Source organism: Moschus berezovskii, chromosome 4 (genome assembly GCF_049115385.1).
Source record: "Moschus berezovskii isolate FMDL1 chromosome 4, NW_MosBer_1.0, whole genome shotgun sequence".
In the NCBI taxonomy this organism is placed as follows: domain Eukaryota; kingdom Metazoa; phylum Chordata; class Mammalia; order Artiodactyla; family Moschidae; genus Moschus; species Moschus berezovskii.
Genome location: NC_142463.1, coordinates 25878405 through 25899349, shown reverse-complemented (window position 1 = coordinate 25899349; position 20945 = coordinate 25878405). Strand labels below are relative to the sequence as shown.

The 20945-nt window shown below is 39.3% G+C and overlaps 1 pseudogene; it reads right to left on the bottom strand.

Moving 5' to 3' along the window:
- Positions 1-10350: 10350 nt before the first annotated feature.
- On the bottom strand, positions 10351-10839 carry LOC148778015 (small ribosomal subunit protein eS17 pseudogene; annotated as a pseudogene).
- Positions 10840-20945: the final 10106 nt, after the last annotated feature.

Below are 20945 nucleotides of genomic sequence, written 5' to 3'. Positions count from 1 at the left end.
GCAAAGAGTTAGACACCACTTAGTGACTGAACAACCATTTGGCCTTCAGTTCAGTTCAGTTCAGTTGCTCAGTCGTGTCCGACTCTCCGCGACCCCACGAATCACAGCATGCCAGGCCTCCCTGTCCATCACCAACTCCCAGAGTTCACTCAAACTCATGTCCACAGAGTCGGTGATGCCATCCAGCCATCTCATTCTGCGTTGTCCCCTTCTCCTCCCACCCCAAACCTTTCCCAGCATCAGAGTCTTTTCCAGTGAGTCAACTCATCGCATGATTATTTTGTTGATCTGGGTGAAATTCACTCAAAAGGTTCTGAAGATTCCATTATATGACTGTATTTAAATCTCATAATCTTTGCCAATTTAAATGAACATAGGAATTTTTTCTTGAACAAATTAATAAGCTGCTTCTCTCCTGCATTTTAAAATAAACCGAGTAACTGTTAGAAACTCTGTTTCTCACTTTATTACAAAGGATTATTGAATTACCTTGAGTATGCTTGGTTTATTACAATCAAACCTACATTTTCTGCAACTTGTTGACTCTTTTGAACTTAGGTTGATTTTCATTTAACAGAGGTTCATAAGGATGAAGAAGCTTTAATTTCCCTTTGCAATAAATTTGGGGATTAATTGAGAATTTATTGAGACTGAGAATACTGTCAATGTTTCAACAATTTATTAAACTATTTTAAAAACCATAATCCTCCATGACATGCTTTAAATAAAACACTGTGGGGTTCTTTCCTTTATTTTTCCTGTTTAACACACAAAAATTTAAATGCAGTGATTTAAATGAGTCATGTGGTTTCTATGTTCTGAAATTCTGATGAATTATATTTGAGTTAAGAAATTTTAGCAATGTTGTAAAATCACATTTTTTGGAAATTTGGAAAACAGCAGTGGCCATAGGACTGGAAAAAGTCAGTTTATATTCCAATCCCAAAGAAAGGCAATGCCAAAGAATGCCCAAACTACCACACAATTGCACTCATCTCACACGCTAGCAAAGTAATGCTTAAAATTCTCCAAGCCAGGCTTCAGCAATACGTGAACCGTGAAATTCCAGATGTTCAAGCTGGTTTTAGAAAAGGCAGAGGAACCAGAGATCAAATTGCCAACATCTGCTGGATTATCAAAAAAGCAAGAGAGTTCTAGAAAAACATCTATTTCTGCTTCATTGACTATGCCAAAGCCTTTGACTATGTGGATCACAATAAACTGTGGAAAATTCTGAAAGAGATGGGAATACCAGATCACCGGATCTGCCTCTTGAGAAACCTGTATGCAGGTCAGGAATCAACAGTTAGAACTCGACATGGAACAACAGACTGGTTCCAAATAGGAAAAGGAGTACGTCAAGGCTCTATATTGTCACCCAGGTTATTTAACTTATATTCAGAGTACATCATGAGGAATGCTGGGCTGGAGGAAGCACAAGCTGGAATCAAGATCGCTGGGAGAAATATCAATAACCTCATAAATGCAGATGACACCACCCTGATGGCAGAAAGTGAAGAACTAAAGAGCCTCTTGATGAAAGTGAAAGAGGAGAGTGGAAAAGTTGGCTTAAAGCTCAACATTCAGAAAACTAAGATCATGGCATCTGGTCCCACCACTTCACGGCAAATAGATGTGGAAACAGTGGCTGACTTTATTTTTTTGGGCTCCAAAATCACTGCAGATGCTGATTGCAGCCATGAAATTAAAAGATGCTTACTCCTTGGAAGGAAAGTTATGACCAACCTAGACAGCATATTAAAAAGCAGAGACATTACTTTGCCAACAACGGTCCGTCTAGTCAAGGCTATGGTTTTTCCTGTGGTCATGTATGGATGTGAGAGTTGGACTGTGAAGAAAGCTGAGCGCCAAAGAGCTGACTCTTTTGAACTGCGGTGTTGGAGAAGACTCTTGAGAGTCCCTTGGACTGCAAGGAGATCCAACCAGTCCATTCTAAAGGAGATCAGTCCTGGGTTTTCATTGGAAGGACTGATGCTGAAGCTGAAACTCCAATACTTTGGCCACCTGATGAGAAGAGCTGAGTCATCGGAAAAGACCCTGATGCTGGGAAAGATTGAGGGCAAGAGGAAAAGGGGACGATAGAGGATGAGATGGTTGGATGGCATCACTGACTCAATGGACATGGGTTTGGGTGGAATCTGGGAGCTGGTGACAGACAGGGAGGTCTGGTGTGTTGCAGTTCATGGGGTCACAAAGAGTTGGACACGACTGAGAGACTGAACTGAACTGAAAATCATTGTATCATTTTTGCTTTTAGTTTGAAATGATTGTTTTCATTGCTCTGAAAAGAGTAGGTTAAATTTAATACTGAGATGCTTTTTTATTCTCATAAGACTTTCTTAATGCAAATACCAACCATGTGTCAGAGCATATTGTTAATATTTATTAAGGTTAATTTTTTTTTAACTACATTCTTTCTTAGGTAAGTTTAAGATTCTTTCATAATATGTGATCTGATTCACATTGTATGTATTTCTTCAAACTCCTACAATTCCAAACAATATAATTTTTTCTGTTTAAGCTGAATTGAGTTTCATTTTTCATTTTTATCTTTTGTAAATAGGTATCTTAATTTCACTGATATTCTTTTTGCTTACCATATTAAATGAGAATTAATATATTTTCAAATGAAATTTTTGTTGCCAATTCTTGCCTTTGTTTCATATTTTCTGTTGAAATTTTGCATTTCTAACATTCATAAATTGTTTTTCTTCCCAGCCCTTTAATAAATTAAATTCTTTGAAGTGTGGCCTACTCTTAATTTGAAGATGGTAGCTGTCCAGTGTAAGTGGTTTAGTTCAGCACTGATATTGATACCCTTTTATATGACCTGAAAAGCATAGTATAATAGAACTATAATTAAGCAGATGTTTTAAATCACTTTGGTATTCAATATTAAATCATTTATTATTATGATTAAAATTACTTTGAAAAATTCTAAGAAGTACTAAAAAATATCATTAGAAAGAATATGTTGAAGAATGTACTAAGAAAACCAATTATAAAATGAAATTGCCTTTGATACTGTCAAAATGACTATATTACCCAAGGCAATCTAGATTCAGTGCAATCCCTATGAAATTACCAATGGCATTTTTTTGAAGATCTACAACAAAAAACCCTAAAATTTGTATGGAAACACAGAAGACCCTAGAGCCAAAGCAATCTTGAGAAAGGAAAGCAGAGCTGGAGAAATCAGGCATTCTGATTTCAAACTATATTGTAAAGCTACAGTAATCAAAAGCTACTGTTTTGATTACTGGCACAAATACAGATTTATAGATTAATGCAGGATAGAAATCTCAGAAATAAAACGCAAGTACGTATGGCCAGTTAATGTACAATGAAGGAAGCAAGAACACACGATGGAGAAAAGACAGCCTCATCAATAAGTGGTGCTTGAAAAAGACATGTAAAAGAATGAAATTAGAACATTCTGTACACCATATACAAAAATAAACTTAAAATGTATTGAAGACCTAAATGTAAGACTGAATACTATAAACCCTTAGAGGAAAACACAGGCAGAACACTCTCTGACATAAATCGCAGCAATAATATCTTTTTGGGTTCACCTTGCAGAGTAATAAAAATAAACAAATGGGACCTAATCAATCTTAAAAGCTTTTGCACAGCAAAGAAAACCATAAACAAAACAAAAAGACAACCAGAATGGGAGAAAATATTTGCAAATGATAAGAATTAATCTCAAAAATATATAAACAACCCACACAGCTTAACATAAAAAGTAAAACAATTAAAAAATGGGCAGAAGATCTAAATAGACATTTCTCCAGAGAAGACATACAGACAGCCAAAAAGCACATAAAGAGATGCTTACATTGCTAATTATTAGAGAAATACAAATAAAAGTTACAATGAAGTATCACTTCATGCAAGTCAGAATGGCCAACATCAAAGCCTACAAACAACAAATGCTGAAGGGGTGTGAGAAAAAGGCACTCTTCTACACTGCTGGTGAGAATGTAAACTGATATAGTTACTATGGAGAAGAGTATGCAGGTTCCTAAAAAAAAAACAAACAAAAAAAACAGAGCTACCATTGTTGTTGTCCAGTCATTAAGTCTTGTCTGACTCTTTGCAACCCCATGGACTGCAGCATGCCAGGCTTCCCTGTCCGTCACTGTCTCCCGGAGTTCGCTCAAACTCATAAACATTGATTTGGTGATGCCATCCAACCATCTCATTCTCTGTTGCCCCCTTCTCCTCCTACCTTCAATCTTTCCCAGTATCAGAGTCTTTTCCAATGAGCAGGCTCTTCACTTCAGGTGGCCAAAGTATTGGAGCTTCAGGATCAGTCCTTCCAATGAATATTTAGGGTTGATTTCCTTTAGGATTGACTGATTTGATCTCCCTGCAGTCCAAGGGACTCTCGAGAGTCTTCTCCAGCACTACAGTTGGAAAGTATCTTCTCTCTTCCTTCTGTACTATTTCTTTCCCATCTCTCTATTGATCTTTTCCCTTAACATATACATATACCAATCAAAAGTCCCTTCCATCTTCAAACTAAATAAAACCTTTATCATTCTTCACAGCCAAGCATCTTGGAAGTTTTTCGCTGTCACTACCCTGCTTTTTCACTTCCCAACTCACTCTAATATTACTTCTGCCCATACAATTCCTCCTAAGCTGCTCTCACTAATGTCAACATTGATCTCCACATTACCATGCCAATGGACACATTTCTTTCTTTTTAAAATTTATTTTAATTGGAGGCTATTTACTTTACAATACTGTGGTGGTTTTTGCCATACATTGACATGAATCAGCCAGAGGTGTACATGTGTCCCCCATCCTGAACGCCCTCCCACCACCCTCCCCATCCTGTCCCTCTCGGTTGTCCCAGTGCATCAGCTTTGAGTTCCTTGTTTCATGCATTAAACTTGGACTGGAGACGCATTTTACATATGGTAATATACATGTTTCAATGCTATTCTCTCAAATCATCCCACCCTCACCTTCTCCCACAGAGTCAAAAAAACTGTTCGTTATCTCTGTGTCTCTTCTGCTATCTCACATACAGGGTCATCGTTAACCATCTTTCTAAATTATATATATATGTGTTAATATACTGTATTGGTGCTTTTCTTTCTGACTTAATTCATTCTGTATAATAGGCTCCAGTTTCATCCACCTCATTAGAACTGATTCAAATGTGTTCTTTTTATTTATTTATTTTTTTATGGTTTTAATTTGTATTTTTTTTTATTTTATTTTTTTTATTTTTCCAATTTTATTTATTTATTTTTTTCAAGTTGAACAGACTAAATTTCTTTAAACAAACTTACTTATACTCCAGAGTCCTTTAAAAACTTAATAGCATTTATACATTGAAGGTATTTGATTTTCTTGTAACTAGCACTTCAAATGCAACAAGCATTTGAAGCAACAAGCATTTGACCCAACAAGTAAAACTTTCTACAGTTCATAACTTTTATAAATAAAATAAATTAAATGTACAGTGAATAAGTTCTCTGAAATATTTCAATATTTCTTCAGGTTTAGTAACATCGTAAAATACATTTCAACTAAAATTCACAAATCTAAAAACCTGTTAGGCATTTTTAGGCGTTTTAAGATGTAAATGAAGACCAATGTTACATCGTGATATGCCAGTTACAAATAGTACTTCAAATAGCAAATACTACAGTTTGTCCCAAACTTTAAAAACTATTCATGAACTCAACACTGAACTATTGATGGCTATGAGAATTGTTTCCTAGCCTTTTTGAAAATTTCAACCCATTTACGTTTAAGGTAATTATTGATAAGTACGATCCCGTAGCCATTTTCTTTATTGCTTTGGGTTCAAGTTTATACACTCTTTCTGTGTATCCTGCTATAGAAGATCCTTTAGCATTTGTTGGAGAGCTGGTTTGGTGATGCTGAATTCCCTCAGCTTTTGCTTGTCTGTAAAGCTTTTGATTTCTCCTTCATATTTGAATGAGATCCTTGCTGGGTATAGTAATCTGGGCTGTAGGGTATATTCTTTCATCACTTTAAGTATGTCTTGCCACTCCCTTCTGGCCTGAAGAGTTTCTGTTGAAAGATCAGCTGTTATCCTTATGGGAATCCCCTTATGTGTTATTTGCTGCTTTTCCCTTGCTGCTTTTAATATTTGTTCTTTGTGTTTGATCTTTGTTAATTTGATTAATATGTGTCTTGGAGTATTTCTCCTTGGGTTTATCCTGTTGGGGACTCTCTGGGTTTCTTGGACTTGGGTGATTATTTCTTTCCCCATTTGAGGGAAGTTTTCAACTATTATCTCCTCAAGTATTCTCTCATGGTCTTTCTTTTTGTCTTCTTCTTCTGGGACTCCTATGATTCGAATGTTGGAGTGTTTAACATTGTCCCAGAGGTCTCTAATATTGTCCTCATTTCTTTTAATTCATTTTTCTTTTTTCCTCTCTGTTTCATTTATTTCTACAATTCTATCTTCTAGCTCGCTTATCCTGTCTTCTGCCTCTGTTATTCTACTGTTTGTTCCCTCCAGAGTGTTTCTGATCTCATCTATTGCATTTTTCATTGTATATTGACTCTTTTTTATTTCCTCTAAGTCCTTATTAAACCTTTCTTCCATCTTCTCAATCCTTTTCTCCAGGTTATTTACCTGTAACTCCATTTTGCTTTCAAGATTTTGAATCATTTTCACCATCAAATTTTGAAAGTCTTTATCAGGTAAATTCCCTATATCTTCTTCTTTTGTTTGTGTTGGTGGGCAATTATCTTGTTCCTTTACTTGCTGGGTATTTCTCTGCCTCTTCATCTTGCTTATATTGCTTTGCTTGGGGTGGCCTTTCCCTCTTCTTGCAGTTTGTGGAGTTCTCTTTATTACGTAGTTTCTTTGCTGTGTGTGGGGTTGGACGGGTGACTTGTCCGGGTTCCCTGGTTAGGGAAGCATGTGTCGGTGTTCTGGTGGGTGGAGCTGGATTTCTTCTCTCTCCTTTAGAAGACAATGGGCTGCTTTTTGGGAGCCTGATGTCCTCTGCCAGTATTCAGAAGTTGTTTTGTGGACTTTACTCCGCGTTCAAATGTTCTTTTGATGAATTTGTGGGGGAGAAAGTGGTCTTGCCGTCTTATCCCTCTGCCATCTTGTTTCTTCCTCCCCAGAACACTGGATTCTTATATTCCACTTGGTCGTGGAGTATCTCTTCCCAGCTGCTCCAGCAAGGCGCAGCCGCTGTACCTTACCTTGGACGAGGGGTATCTCCTCAAGGCCGCGCCTCCTGCTTTGAATGTAGATCAGCTCCTCTCGGCCCTCCGGTGCCCAAGCAGCCACCGCCTCCTGAACGTGGTACAGCTCCTCTCGGCCACCGCCCTAACCCTGGGCACGGGGTAGCTCATCTCAGCCACGATTCTGCACGTGGTCGGTTGCGCCGGAGCCAGGCGTCTCCCGCGTCTGCGCCGCCGGAGCCGGGCGTCTCCCGCGTCTGCGCCGCCGGAGCCGGGCGTCTCCCGCGTCTGCACCTGCGCCGCCGGAGAAATGTGTTCTTTTTAATAGCTGAGTAATATTCCATTGTGTATATGTACCACAGCTTTCTTATCCATTCATCTACCGATGGACATCTAGGTTGTTTCCATGTCCTAGCTATTGTAAACAGTGCTGCAATGAACATTGGGGTACATGTGTCTGTTTCAATTCTGGTTTCTTCAGTGTGTATGCCCAGCAGTGGGATTGCTAGGTCGTATGGCAGATCTATTCTCAGTTTTTTAAGGGATCTCCACACTGTTCTCCATAGTGGCTGTCCTAGTGTGCATTCCCACCAACAGTGTAAGAGGGCTCCCTTTTTTCCACACCCTCTTCAGCATTTATTGTTTGTAGACTTTTTGATAGCAGCCATTCTAACTGGCGTGAGATGGTACCTCATTGTGATTTTGATTTGCATTTCTCTAATAATGAGTGATGTTGAGCATTTTTTCATGTGCTTGTTAGCCATCTGTATGTCTTCTTTGGAGAAGTGTCTGTTTAGTTTTTTGGCCCATTTTTTTATTGGTTTGTTTTTCTGGTATTGAGCTGTATGAACTATTTACACAAACAGAACAAAAAGTTCCATTCCATTTTTGATATTAATTGTTTGTCAGTTGTTTCATTTGCTATTATTTTCTCCCATTCTGAAGGCTGTCTTTTCACCTTGTTTCTAGTTTCCTTCATTGTGCAAAAGTTTTTAATTTTAATTAGGTCCCATTTGTTTATTTTTGCTTTTATTTCCATTACTCTGGAAGGTGGGTCATAGAGGATCTTGCTGTGAATTATGTCAGAGAGTGTTTTGCCTATGTTTTCCTCTAGGAGTTTTATAGTTTCTGGTCTTAGGTTTAGATCTTTAATCCATTCTGAGTTTATTTTTGTGTATGGTGTTAGAAAGTGTTCTAGTTTCATTCTTTTACAAGTGGCTGACCAGTTTTCCCAGCACCACTTGTTAAAGAGATTATCTTTTCTCCACTGTATATTTTTGCTTCCTTTGTCGAAGATAAGGTGTCCATAGGTGCATGGATTTATCTCTGGGCTTTCTATTTTGTTCCATTGATCTATATTTCTGTCTTTGTGCCAGTACCATACTGTCTTGATGACTGTGGCTTTGTAGTACAGTCTGAAGTCAGGCAGGTTGATTCCTCCAGTTCCATTCTTCTTTCTCAAGATTGCTATTCGAGGATTTTTGTATTTCCATACAAATTGTGAAATTATTTGTTCTGTTCCGTGAAAAATGCCATTGATAGCTCAATAGGGATTGCATTGAATTTATAGATTGCTTTGGGTAATATACTCATTTTAACTATATTGATTCTTCTGATCCATGAAGTATATACCATCCAAGATGGTATATTTCTCCATCTATTTGTGTCATCTTTTATATATTTCATCAGTGTTTTATAATTTTCTATCTATAGGTCTTTTGTTTCTTTAGGTAGATATATTCCTAAGTATTTTATTCTTTTGTCGCAATGGTGAATGGGGTTGTTTCCTTAATTTCTCTTTCTGTTTTCTCATTGTTAGTATATAGGAATGCAAGGGATTTCTGTGTATTAATTTTATATCCTGCAACTTTACTATATTCATTGATTGGCTCTAGTAATTTTCTGGTGGTATCTTTAGGGTATTCTATGGTGTCTTTAGGGGTTTTTTTTAGAGGATCATGTCATCTGCAACCAGGGAGAGTTTTACTTCTTCGTTTCCAATCTGGATTCCTTTTATTTCTTTTTCTGCTCTGATTGCTGTGGCCAAAACTTCCAAAACTATGTTGAATAGTAGTGATGAGAGTGGGCACCCTTGTCTTGCTCCTGACTGTAGGAGAAATGCTTTCAATTTTTCACCACTGAGGATAATGTTTGCTATGGGATTATCACATATGGTTTTCATTATGTTGAGGTATGGTCCTTCTATGCCTGCTTTCTGGAGAGTTTTTAGCATAAATGGATGTTGAATTTTGTCAAAGGCTTTCTCTGCACCTATTGAGATAATCAAACGATTTTTATCCTTCAATTTGTTAATGTGGTGTATCACATTGATTGATTTGCAAATATTGAAGAATCCTTGCATTCCTGGGATAAAGCCCACTTGGTCATGATGTATGATATTTTTTAATATGTTGTTGGATTCTGTTTGCTGGAATTTTGTTGAGGATTTTTGCATCTATGTTCATCAGTGATATTGGCCTGTAGTTCTCTTTTTTGTGTGTGGCATCTTTGTCTGGTTTGGTATTAGGGAGATGGTGGCCTCACAGAATGAGTATGGGAGTTTACCTTCTGCAATTTTCTGGAAGAGTTTGAGTAGGATAGGTGTTAGCTCCGGAGAAGGCAATGGCAAGCCACTCCAATACTATTGCCTAGAAAATCCCATGGATGGAGGAACCTGGTTGGCTGTAGTCCATGGGGTCGCTAAGGGTCGGACACAACTGAGCGACTTCATTTTCACTTTTCACTTTCACACATTGGAGAAGGAAATGGTAACCCACTCCAGTGTTCTTGCCTGGAGAATCCCAGGGACGGGGGAGCCTGGTGGGCTTCCGTCTATGGGGTCGCACAGAGTTGGACACAACTGAAGTGACTTAGCAGCTTAGCAGGTGTTAGTTCAGTTCAGTTCAGTTCAGTCGCTCAGTCGTGTCCGACTCTCCGCGACCCCATGAATCACAGCACGCCAGGGCTCCCTGTCCATCACCAACTCGCAGAGCTCACTCAGACTCAAGTCCAAAGAGTCGGTGATGCCATCCAGCCATCTCATCCTCGGTCGTAGCAGGTGTTAGCTCTACTCTAAATTTTTGGTAGAATTCACCTGTGAAGCTGTCTGGTCCTGGGTTTTTGTTTGTTGGAAGATTTTTTGTTGTTGTTGTCCGAGGTTTATTGAAAATATTACAGCACAGCATAAAGACTCAAACGGCTCCACACGGTGTTTTGAAGTTCATCCCAACTGTAGGCTGAGTGACCTGCAGGTTGGACAGACTGCCAAAGTCCAAGAGCTTCAGCATTTCCTTAGTGTCAGGATCTACTTCAATGATTTCCTGATCCAGGGCTGAGACCTCCGGCATGTAATTGTCTCTCCTCTCTCTCTCCTCCTCCTGCAGCTTGATGGAGATACCTCTCACCGGGCCTCTCTGAATCCGCTTCATCAGATGTGTGATGTAGCCTGCGATCTTATTGTGGAGTTTCTTGCTGGGAATAATGGCGATTTCCTTGCACACCCGCTTGTTGGTGTGGAAGTCATTGCCCAGGCGCGTGTAGTACTTCTCAATGATGACCCGGGCCGCCTTCTTTACGGTTTTGGTGTGAACGCAGCCCATGTTGGCGGGTCCTTGGTAAAAGAGGGAAGATTTTTTATTAGTTTCTATTTCTGTGCTTGGGCCTATTTCTGTGATGGCTCTGTTAAGATTTTCTATTTCTTCCTGGTTCAATTTTGAAAGTTTATACTTTTCTAAGAATTTGTCCATTTCTTCTAAACTGTCCATTTTATTGGCATATAGTTGCTGATAGTAGTCTCTTATGAGCCTTTGTATTTCTGTGTTAACTGTTGTGATTTTTCCATTTTCATTTCTAATTTTGTTGATTGGATTCTTCTCCTTTTTTTTCTTGATGAGTCTGGCTAATGGTTTGTCTATTTTATTTATCTACTCAAAGAACCAGCTTTTAGTTTTGTTGATTTTTGCTATAGTCTCCTTTGTTTCTTTTCATTTATTTCTGCCCCAATTTTATGATATCTTTCCTTTTGCTAATGCTAGGGTTCTTCATTTCTTCTTTTTCTAATTGCTTTAGGTGTAGAGTTAGGTTATTTATTTGATTTTTCTCTTGTTTCTTGAGGTAAGCTTGTAATTCTATGAACCTTCCCCTTAGCACTGCTTATACTGAATCCCATAGGTTTGGGGTTGTCGCATTTTCATTTTCTTTTGTTTCTATGCATATTTTGATTTCCTTTTTGATTTCTTCCATGATTTATTGGTTATTCAGAAGTGTGTTATTTAGCCTCCATATGTTTGTATTTTTAATAGTTTTTTCCTGTAGTTGACATCTAATCTTACTGCATTAGGATCAGAAGAGATGCTTGAAATTATTTTCAAATTTTTTGAATTTGCTAAGGCTAGATTTATGGCCCAGGATATGATCGATCCTGGAGGAGGTTCCATGCACACTTGAGGAAAAGGTGAAATTCATTGTTTTGGGGTGAAATGTCCTATAGATATTATTTGGGCCTAACTGGTCCATTGTATCATTTAAAGTTTGTGTTTCCTTGTTAATTTTCTGTTTGGTTGATCTATCCATAGGTGTGAGTGGGGTATTAAAGTCTCCCACTATTATTGTGTTACTGTTAATTTCCCCTTTCACACTTGTTTGCATTTGCCTTACATATTACAGTGCTCCTATGTTGGGTTCATATATACATTTATAATTGTCATATCTTCTTCTTGGATTGATCCTTTGATCATTATGTAGTGTCCTTTTTATCTCTTTTCATGGTCTTTACTTCAAAGTCTATTTTATCTAATATGAGTATTGCTACTCCTATTTTCTTTTGGTCTCCATTTGCATGAAGTATCTTTTTCCAGCCCTTCACTTTCAATCTGTATGTGTCCGTTGGTTTGAGGTGGGTCTCTTGTAGACAACATATATAAGGGTATCATTATTGTGTCCATTCAGCCAGTCTTTGTCTTTTGGTTGGGGCAATCAGCCCATTTACATTTAAGGTAATTATTGATAAGTATGGTCCCATTGTCATTTATTTTGTTTTGGGTTCGAATTTATAAACCTTTTCTGTGTTTCCTGTTTAGAGAAGATCCTTTAGCACTTGTTGGAGAGCTGGTTTGGTGGTGCTGAATTCTCTCAGCTTTTGCTTGTCTGTAAAGCTTTTGATTTCTCCTTCATATTTGAATGAGATCCTTGCTGGGTACAGTAATTTGTGTTGTAGGTTTTTCTCTTTCATCACTTTAAGTATGTCCTGCCATTCCCTTCTGGCCTGAAGAATTTCTATTGAAAGATCAGCTCTTAACCTTATGGGGATCCCCTTGTGTGCTATTTGTTGCTTTTCCCTTGCTGATTTTAATATTTGCTCTTTTGTGTTTGAGCTTCGTTAGTTTGATTAATATGTTTCTTGGGGTGTTTCACTTTGAGTTTATCCTGTTTGGGACTTTCTGGGTTTCTTGGCCTTGGGTGGCTATTTGCTTCCCCATTTTAGGGAAGTTTTCAACTATTATCTCAAGTATTTTCTCATGTCCTTTCTTTTTGTCTTCTTCTGGGACTATGATTCAAATGTTGAGGCTTTTGACATTGTCCCAGAGGTCTCTGAAGTTGTTATCATTTAATTCTTTTTCCTTTTTCCCTCTCTGCTTCATTTATTTCCATAATTCTATCTTCCACCTCACTTATCCTATCTTCTGCCTTAGTTATTCTACTGTTGGTTCCCTCCAGAGTGCTTTTGATCTCAGTTATTGCATTATTCATTATTGATTGACTCTCCTTTATTTCTTCTAGGTCCTTGTTAAACATTTCTTGCATCTTCTCAATCCTCGTTTCCAATCTATTTATCTGTAACTCCATTTTGTTTTCAAGATTTTGGATCATCTTTACTATCATTATTCTGAATTCTTTTTCCGGTAGACTCCCTATCTCCTCCTCTTTTGTTTAGTTTGGTGGGCATTTATCGTGTTCCTTTACCTGCTGAATATTTCTCTGCCTTTTCATCTTGTTTAGATTTCTGTTTGGGGTGGCCTTTCTGTATGCTGGAAGTTTGTGGTTCCTTTTTATTGTGGAGGTTCCTCCCTGTAGGTGCGGTTGGACTAATGGCTTGTCAAGGTTTCCTGGTTAGGGGAGCTTGTGTCAGTGTTCTGGTGGGTGGAGCTGGATCTCTTCTCTGCAGTGCAATGTAGAGCAGTAATGACACTGTTGGTCCTTCCATCATTCTTATAAACCTTCTTTTCCTTGACTTCTATGCATAATTTTCTTCAGGTTTCCAGTTCTTGCTCTAATCTTCTTGTCAGGCTCATCTTCTGATGCCCATCTCCCAAATGTCATACTTCTCTAAGATTCTCTTTTAAATCTTTTTTCTCACATTACTTGAGTTACTTTATGTATCTATGGCTTTAACTTCTATGCTGAAGTCTTACTCAACTTTCTTTCCAGTCAAGATATTTTGTACAAGCTCCAGAATTTTTTACTCAGCAAGCTATCACATCACTCCTCCTAAATGTCCCATAAGGAACTCAAATTCAATATACTGAAAACTGAACTCAAATTTATTTCTACACATACAGGACACATTTTTGCGAATAACATGCAACCATATTCCAGACAATTACCTTCTCAATCCATGTTCTTTAGCTGAGCATGGAAAATTATTTAAGTGATTATTTTCATAACTTTTCCAAGGATAAGTACATAATTAGTACTATTCCAGGTGCATGGGAAATTAATTCATTGCACACAATAGATATCTTAAGACATAAGGGCCTAATTGTCTCATAGAACTCAGTTGAGATAGGTGCTCATTTACCTTCTCTATCTATGCACCAAATTATGTAGCTTTTACCTCTTTCTCTGGACTTCCCTGGTAGCTCAGACTGTAAAAGAATCTGCCTGCAATGCAGGAGACACAGGTTTGATTCCTGGGTTTGGAAGATACTCCAGGATTCTTGCCTGGAGAATTTCATGGACAGACCACAGGGTGGCAAAGAGTCAGACATGGCTGAGTAACCAAAACTTTCTTTCACTACCTCTGTCTCTGGTATCCTCCATTCCTCCCTCTCTCACCCTTTTGTGTTCATGCTTTTCCATTTGACTATTGCAAATAGCCTATACATCTGGTTTGGCTCAAATCTAACTCTCTAATTTGATTTCCTGACACTTTCCTTTAGGCTCATTATGTAACAGCCATACATGTACCTCCCTGAATGTGATGTAATTTCCTGAGCTGAAGTCTCTACCTTGACAGTTTCCTCTCTGGTATCTCTTCAGTCAAGCTAGCCAGTTTTTTCTTTTTCTCTTTAATTACACAAGCAAATGATGAGTACACATTCTTTACAAAGGATTCAGGTAACATAAAAGTACACAGAGTAAAAATTAAGTATTCCTTTATTTTGCCCTCTCTCTCCTCCAAATTACCAATACACACTTCCCTCTCTACAGGTAACTATTATTAACAGTCTGGTTCGTATCCTTCCAGGCTAAATTCTACTTATTCATCAACTGTAAACTTAACTACATTTCCTTCTGAAGCTCTCTCTGACTTTAAAAGACAGGGTGAGTTAATTCCTATTTTCTTCTTTAACCTTGTATTTACCTTTATCTAAGTATCATGATGTATTTTAGTCGTTTACCTTTTTGTTTATACCCAGTCTGAATCGTAAAATCCTGAAAGTGGGGTTTCCTTTTTAATCTTTATGTTCTCCAGTTTGTCACAGTACTTCACACATTTTTGTTGAAGTATAAATTATACTGCCTTTGTTCTTGTTATGATTTAGTGGAGAGACAAATCACTCTAGAGAGAGGAGTAGGGTGTTAAGGAATCAGGTTTAGGAACATCTTCTAGGTAACATGTGATTCCTATAACAGTGAATAGAAGTAGACTAGAAGAAAAGGGAGTGTGTCCCACAAACAGAGTGACACACAAATACTAATGCATGCTTAAAATCTTAAAAAGAGGTGACTAAGTATTACTACACAACATTATTATATTAACATATTCAAAATTTTAAAATATTTTTATGAGCTAGAGGCTTATCATTTTAGCTATAATCTCTATTATTTTTAGAGTACAGAGAAAGAAATTAAGGCTTAATGAATGTATCACATCATCAGTGCCAGCCCATATTCTGCTGTCCCACCCTAGAGGCTACCTGCAGGTTCATGTGTCAATTTCCATCAAGGCTATGTTGACGGTTTCCTATCTCAACTGTTTGTCTTTCTGCCTGAGGATTTTCTCTAGCAGCAGACACAAGCTACTCGAAGGAAGGCTGCCTAGGCAAGTACCAGAGAATTAACAATCCCAAAAGTAACTGTCAACCACTAAGAGAAGAGAATTAGTACCCCATGCCTTATTTCAGGATATTAGCCGTAGGAGAACCCAACTTAAGATAAAGAAGTTGCTTAAATTCATACACAGTTAAAAATAGTGAGGTTTGGTCCATCTGACTCTATGTAACCCACACTCTATTACATTTATGTTGTGTTGTGCTTAGTCACTCAGTCATGTCCAACTCTTTAAGACCCCATTGACTACAGCCCACCAGGCTCCTCTGTCCATGGGATTCTCCAGACAAGAATACCAGAGTGGGTTGCCATGTCCTCCTCCAGGGTATCTTCCTGACCCAAGAATTGAACTCCTATGTCTCCTGCATTGCAGGCAGATTCTTTACTGCTGAACCAACAGGGAAGCCCCTATTATATTTATATCACCTACTAACTTGTTTTGGGAGAAGGCAATGGCACCCCACTCCAGTACTCTTGCCTGGAAAATCCCATGGATGGAGGAGCCTGGTAGGCTGCAGTCCGTGGGGTCGCTAAGGGTCGGACATGACTGAGTGACTTCACTTTCACGCATTGGAGAAGGAAATGGCAACCCACTCCACTGTTCCTGCCTGGAGAATCCCAGGGACGGAGGAGCCTGGTGGGCTGCCGTCTATGGGGTCGCACAGAGTCGGACACGACTGAAGTGACTTAGCAGCAGCAGCAGCAACTTGTTTTGAGCTTTCTCTTTCCTATTGATCAGGCCCATAATTAAATTTATATGTAGTATAAACTTAGAGTGGGACTATAAAAGTTCAAGAAAAGAATACTAGTTTTGAATACACATTCCTGACAGAGAATAAAATGAATTACATTTTGAAAAATAAATCTGATGGACAGAAAATATATTCAAGAACTGGTTGCTTTTCTCACTTTCTATGCTATACTGGCATACCCCATTTTATTGTGCTTCACAAATATAGTACTTTTTTTGTTTTGGCAAATTGAAGGTTTGTGACAATCTTGCATTATCAAATGATGCCCAGGATTTTTAGCAATAAAGCATTTTTATTTAGGTTATATATGTTGTTTTCTTAGACATAATGCTATTGCACACTTAACACACTATCAGTTCAGTTCAGTTCAGTTCAGTCGCTCAGTCGTGTCCGACTCTCCGCGACCCTATGAATCACAGCACGCCAGGCCTCCCTGTCCATCACCAACTCCCGGAGTACACTCAAACTCATGTCCACAGAGTCAGTGATGCCATCCAGCCATCTCATTCTCTGTCGTCCCCTTCTCCTCCCGCCCCCAACCTTTCCCAGCATCAGAGTCTTTTCCAGTGAGTCAACTCGTCGCATGAGGTGGCCAAAGTACTGGAGTTTCAGCTTTAGCATCAGTCCCTCCAATGAACATCCAGGATTGATCTCCTTTAGAATGGACTGGTTGGATCTCCTTGCAGTACAAGGGACTCTCAAGAGTCTTCTCCAACACCACAGTTCAAAAGCATCGATTCTTCGGCGATCAGCTTTCTTCACAGTCCAACTCTCACATCCATACATGACCACGGGAAAAACCATTGCCTTGACTAGACGGACCTTGGTTGGCAAAGTAATGTCTCTGCTTTTTAATATACTATCAAGGTTGGTCATAACTTTCCTTCCAAGGAGCAAGCGTCTTTTAATTTCATGGCTGCAATCAGCGTCTGCAGTGATTTTGGAGCACAAAAAAACAAAGTCTGACACTGTTTCCACTGTTTTTCCATCTATTTCCCATGAAGTGATGGGACCAGATGCCATGATCTTTGTTTTCTGAATGTTGAGCTTCAAGCCAACCTTTTCACTCTCCTCTTTCACTTTCATCAAGAGTCTTTTGAGTTCCTCTTCACTTTCTGCCATAAGGGTAGTGTCATCTGCATATCTGAGGTTATTGATATTTCTCCCAGCAATCTTGATTCCAGGTTGTGCTTCTTCCAGCCCAGCATTCCTCATGATGTATTCTGCATATAAGTTAAATAAGCAAGGTGACAATACACAACCTTGACGTACACCTTTTCCTATTTGGAACCAGTCTGTTGTTCCATGTCCAGTTCTAACTGTTGCTTCCTGACCTGCATACAGGTTTCTCAAGAGGCAGGTCAGGTGGTCTGGGATTCCCATCTCTTGCTGTGAAAGTGCTGCACTCAATATGCCAGCAGATTTGGAAAACTCAGCAGTGGCCACAGGACTGGAAGAGGTCAGTCTTCATTCCAATCCCAAAGAAAGGCAATGCCAAAGAATGCTCAAACTACCGCACAATTGCACTCATCTCACACGCTAGTAAAGTCATGCTCAAAATTCTCCAAGCCAGGCTTCAGCAGTATGTAAACCGTGAACTCCCATATGTTCAAGCAGGTTTTAGAAAAGGCAGAGGCACCAGAGATCAAATTGCCAACATCCGCTGGATCATGGAGAAAACAAGAGAGTTTCACAAAAACATCTATTTCTGCTTCATTGACTATGCCAAAGCCTTTGACTGTGTCGATCACAATAACACACTATAGTATGGTGTAAATATCGCTTTTATATGCACTGGGAAACAAACAAACAAAAAAATCGTGCTATTCACTTTACTGCTCTATTCACTGTATTGTCCTAGTCTGAAACTGAACCTGCAGTATTTCTGAGGTATCTACACCTTTCCTATGATTCAGCAAACCTTAATTTTGGAATAAGTCAGCCACACAAATTATTTTATACCCTGAAAGTTTACACTTCATTTCCATTACAGCCTCTGCAAAAGTAAGGTCATACACAAAGGAGAGGTTATTGACCATTACTTCAATTAGCACATCGTAGCAAATTAGTTTCTTGCCAGAGTGTGCAGGCAGGCAAAGGAAGACAAAAAAGGGTTATCTCACTATTCCAAAGACCATTCTGCAACTTTTTAGAGTCAGCATTTTCTTCATCATTTTAAGGTTCTGGTTTTCCCTTACAAACATGGCAAGGGGATCCTCATTGCAAACCCACGAACTGTAGCCCACCAAGACACCTTTGTCCATGGGGATCCTCCAGGCAAGAATACTGGAATGGGTTGTTGTGCCCTCCTCCAGGGGATCTTCCCAACCCAGCGATCAAACCTGCATCTCATATCTACCTGCATTGGAAGGCGGGTTCTTTACCACTAGCGCCACCTGGAAAACCGTTGCAAACCAGAGTCAACTAAAGCACGGTTCTCTCAAGAACCCTATATTACAGAGGGAATTCGACTCCAAAATCCTAAAGCCTAGTGGCTGCCAAAGAAAGGGAGCAAAAGAAAATGAGGGTGAAAACGGGTGCCACGTCGTTAACTCACCCCTTCAGTAGGAGACTCCACTGAAGATGCCAAACTTCACAGGAGCTAGAGGCGCAGAGGCTTTTTTTTTTTTTTTTTTTTTACTATAGGGTTTGCAGATTGTTGGAATAGCAGAAAGAGAAAGAGGAAAGATCATCTAGGGAAGGGAGGAGCAAGAAGGCTCACAACACCAACTGTCATCGTGGCACCAACTACCAGCGCTGCACCCACCGCGATCCTTCGAGACTGAGCGGTGCCTCAGCGGCCGGCCGGAAGCCAGAGTCTCGCAGCCGGAAGCAGGAGCCTGGCAGGCCTGGAAGCTTCTAGCCAGCACGCGGCGCCAAGTCGAGATGTGAGGACGAGAAACCTGGGACAGGGAGGTTGGAAGTTGGAACCTCATTCAGAATAGCTCGGTCGCGCTGGCATCAGCCCCTGAGCTGATGTTATCTGAGGGAAGGGGGACCTAGCCTTCTAATGTGTTGCCAGACAGCTCCTTCGAGTCCATTTCGCAGTCCCCATTCTGGCCTTTGGTTCTTATGAGGTACTTGTTCTTGCAACGTGCAAAACCCTAACAGTGTTTTAAACTCTTCCAAGTCCCTGTCCTGAGAGCTCCACAAACAACTATATATATATTTTATATTTATATGTATAAAATATATTTAATATATATTCAATTCAATGAGAATTTATTAAATAGTTATTATGTACTAAGCTCTGTTCAAGGTTTTGGTCATAGAAAGTTGAGTCAATCTTTGTCTTAGAGATCCGAGCTCTGAGTCTTGGTGGGGGAAAGGGACAGAGCACAAAACCATTATCTTTAAAGGTATAAGATGAATAATGGTAAATGCTATGCACAGATTCAGAACAAATGGGACTACAGGAGACAGAGAACTGAACTGTATGTCTAGAGGGAATTGAAAGCGCTTTGTAGAGGAGGTAACGTGTAAAGTAAGCAGTAGAAGAGGAGGGGTTATGTTTACAAGTGGAATTCTGGCTTAAGGTTTGAACTTTCTAACCGGTCTCAGTTGAGGGCTTTGCTCCATTTTCTCTCATTTTTTCTTGCTTTCCAATTCACTTTGCCTTCTGCTCACCAGCTCTTGTTCTGTTTTCTTGGGAGTAGCCAAGGCCAGGGTATTTCACTTATGAATTCACTTATGAATTCAGTTCAGTTCAGTTCAGTCACTCAGTTGTGTCTGACTCTTTGAGACCCCATGAATCATAGCACGCCAGGCCTCCCTGTCCATCACCAACTCCTGGAGTTCAATCAAACTCGTGTCCATGGAGTCATGCCATCCAGCCATCTCATTCTCTGTCATCCCCTTCTCCTCCTGCCCCCAATCCCTCCCAGCATCAGAGTCTTTTCCAGTGAGTCAACTCTTCGGATGAGGTGGCCAAAGTATTGGAGTTTCAGCTTTAGCGTCAGTCCTTCCAATGAACACCCAGGACTGATCTCCTTTAGAATGGACTGGTTGGATCTCCTTGCAGTCCAAGGGACTCTCAAGAGTCTTCTCCAACACCACAGTTCAAAAGCATCAATTCTTTGGTGCTCAGCTTTCTTCACAGTTGAACTGTCACTTCCGTACATGACCACTGGAAAAACCATAGCCTTGACTAGATGGACCTTTGTTGGCAAAGTAATGTCTCTGCTTTTTAATATGCTATCTAGGTTGGTCATAACTTTCCTTCCAAGGAGTAAGGGTCTTTTGATTTCATGGCTGCGATCAGTCTGCAGTGATTTTGAAGCCCAGAAAAATAAAGTCTGACACTGTTTCCACTGTCTCCCACTTCTTATTAAAATACCTATTTCTGCATTGACAGCCCTTGTAAATAAAGAATTTTCTTTCTTTCCTTTTTTTTTTTTTTAGAATTTGTTTTAGCCAAGTCAACAAAGCATAGTTCCTGTGTCTCATCTCCTAGAACACAAAAATAGCTTCACCATGTCCATACAGATATTTAAAATGGTATTCATTAAAATAAAATTCCACCTGTAATAGAAAACAGAAAGTGGATGCAAAACGAATGATTTAAACTGGCAGTGTTTTCTGTTGCCTTCCATTTCTTTAGGAATGTATATTTGTGGGTAAAATCTTACTAATAAAAATACATTTCTGCCTTTGGTCTCTAATCATAGGGGTTATTAGTAATAGTGACAAACAATCATCCTAGCTTAT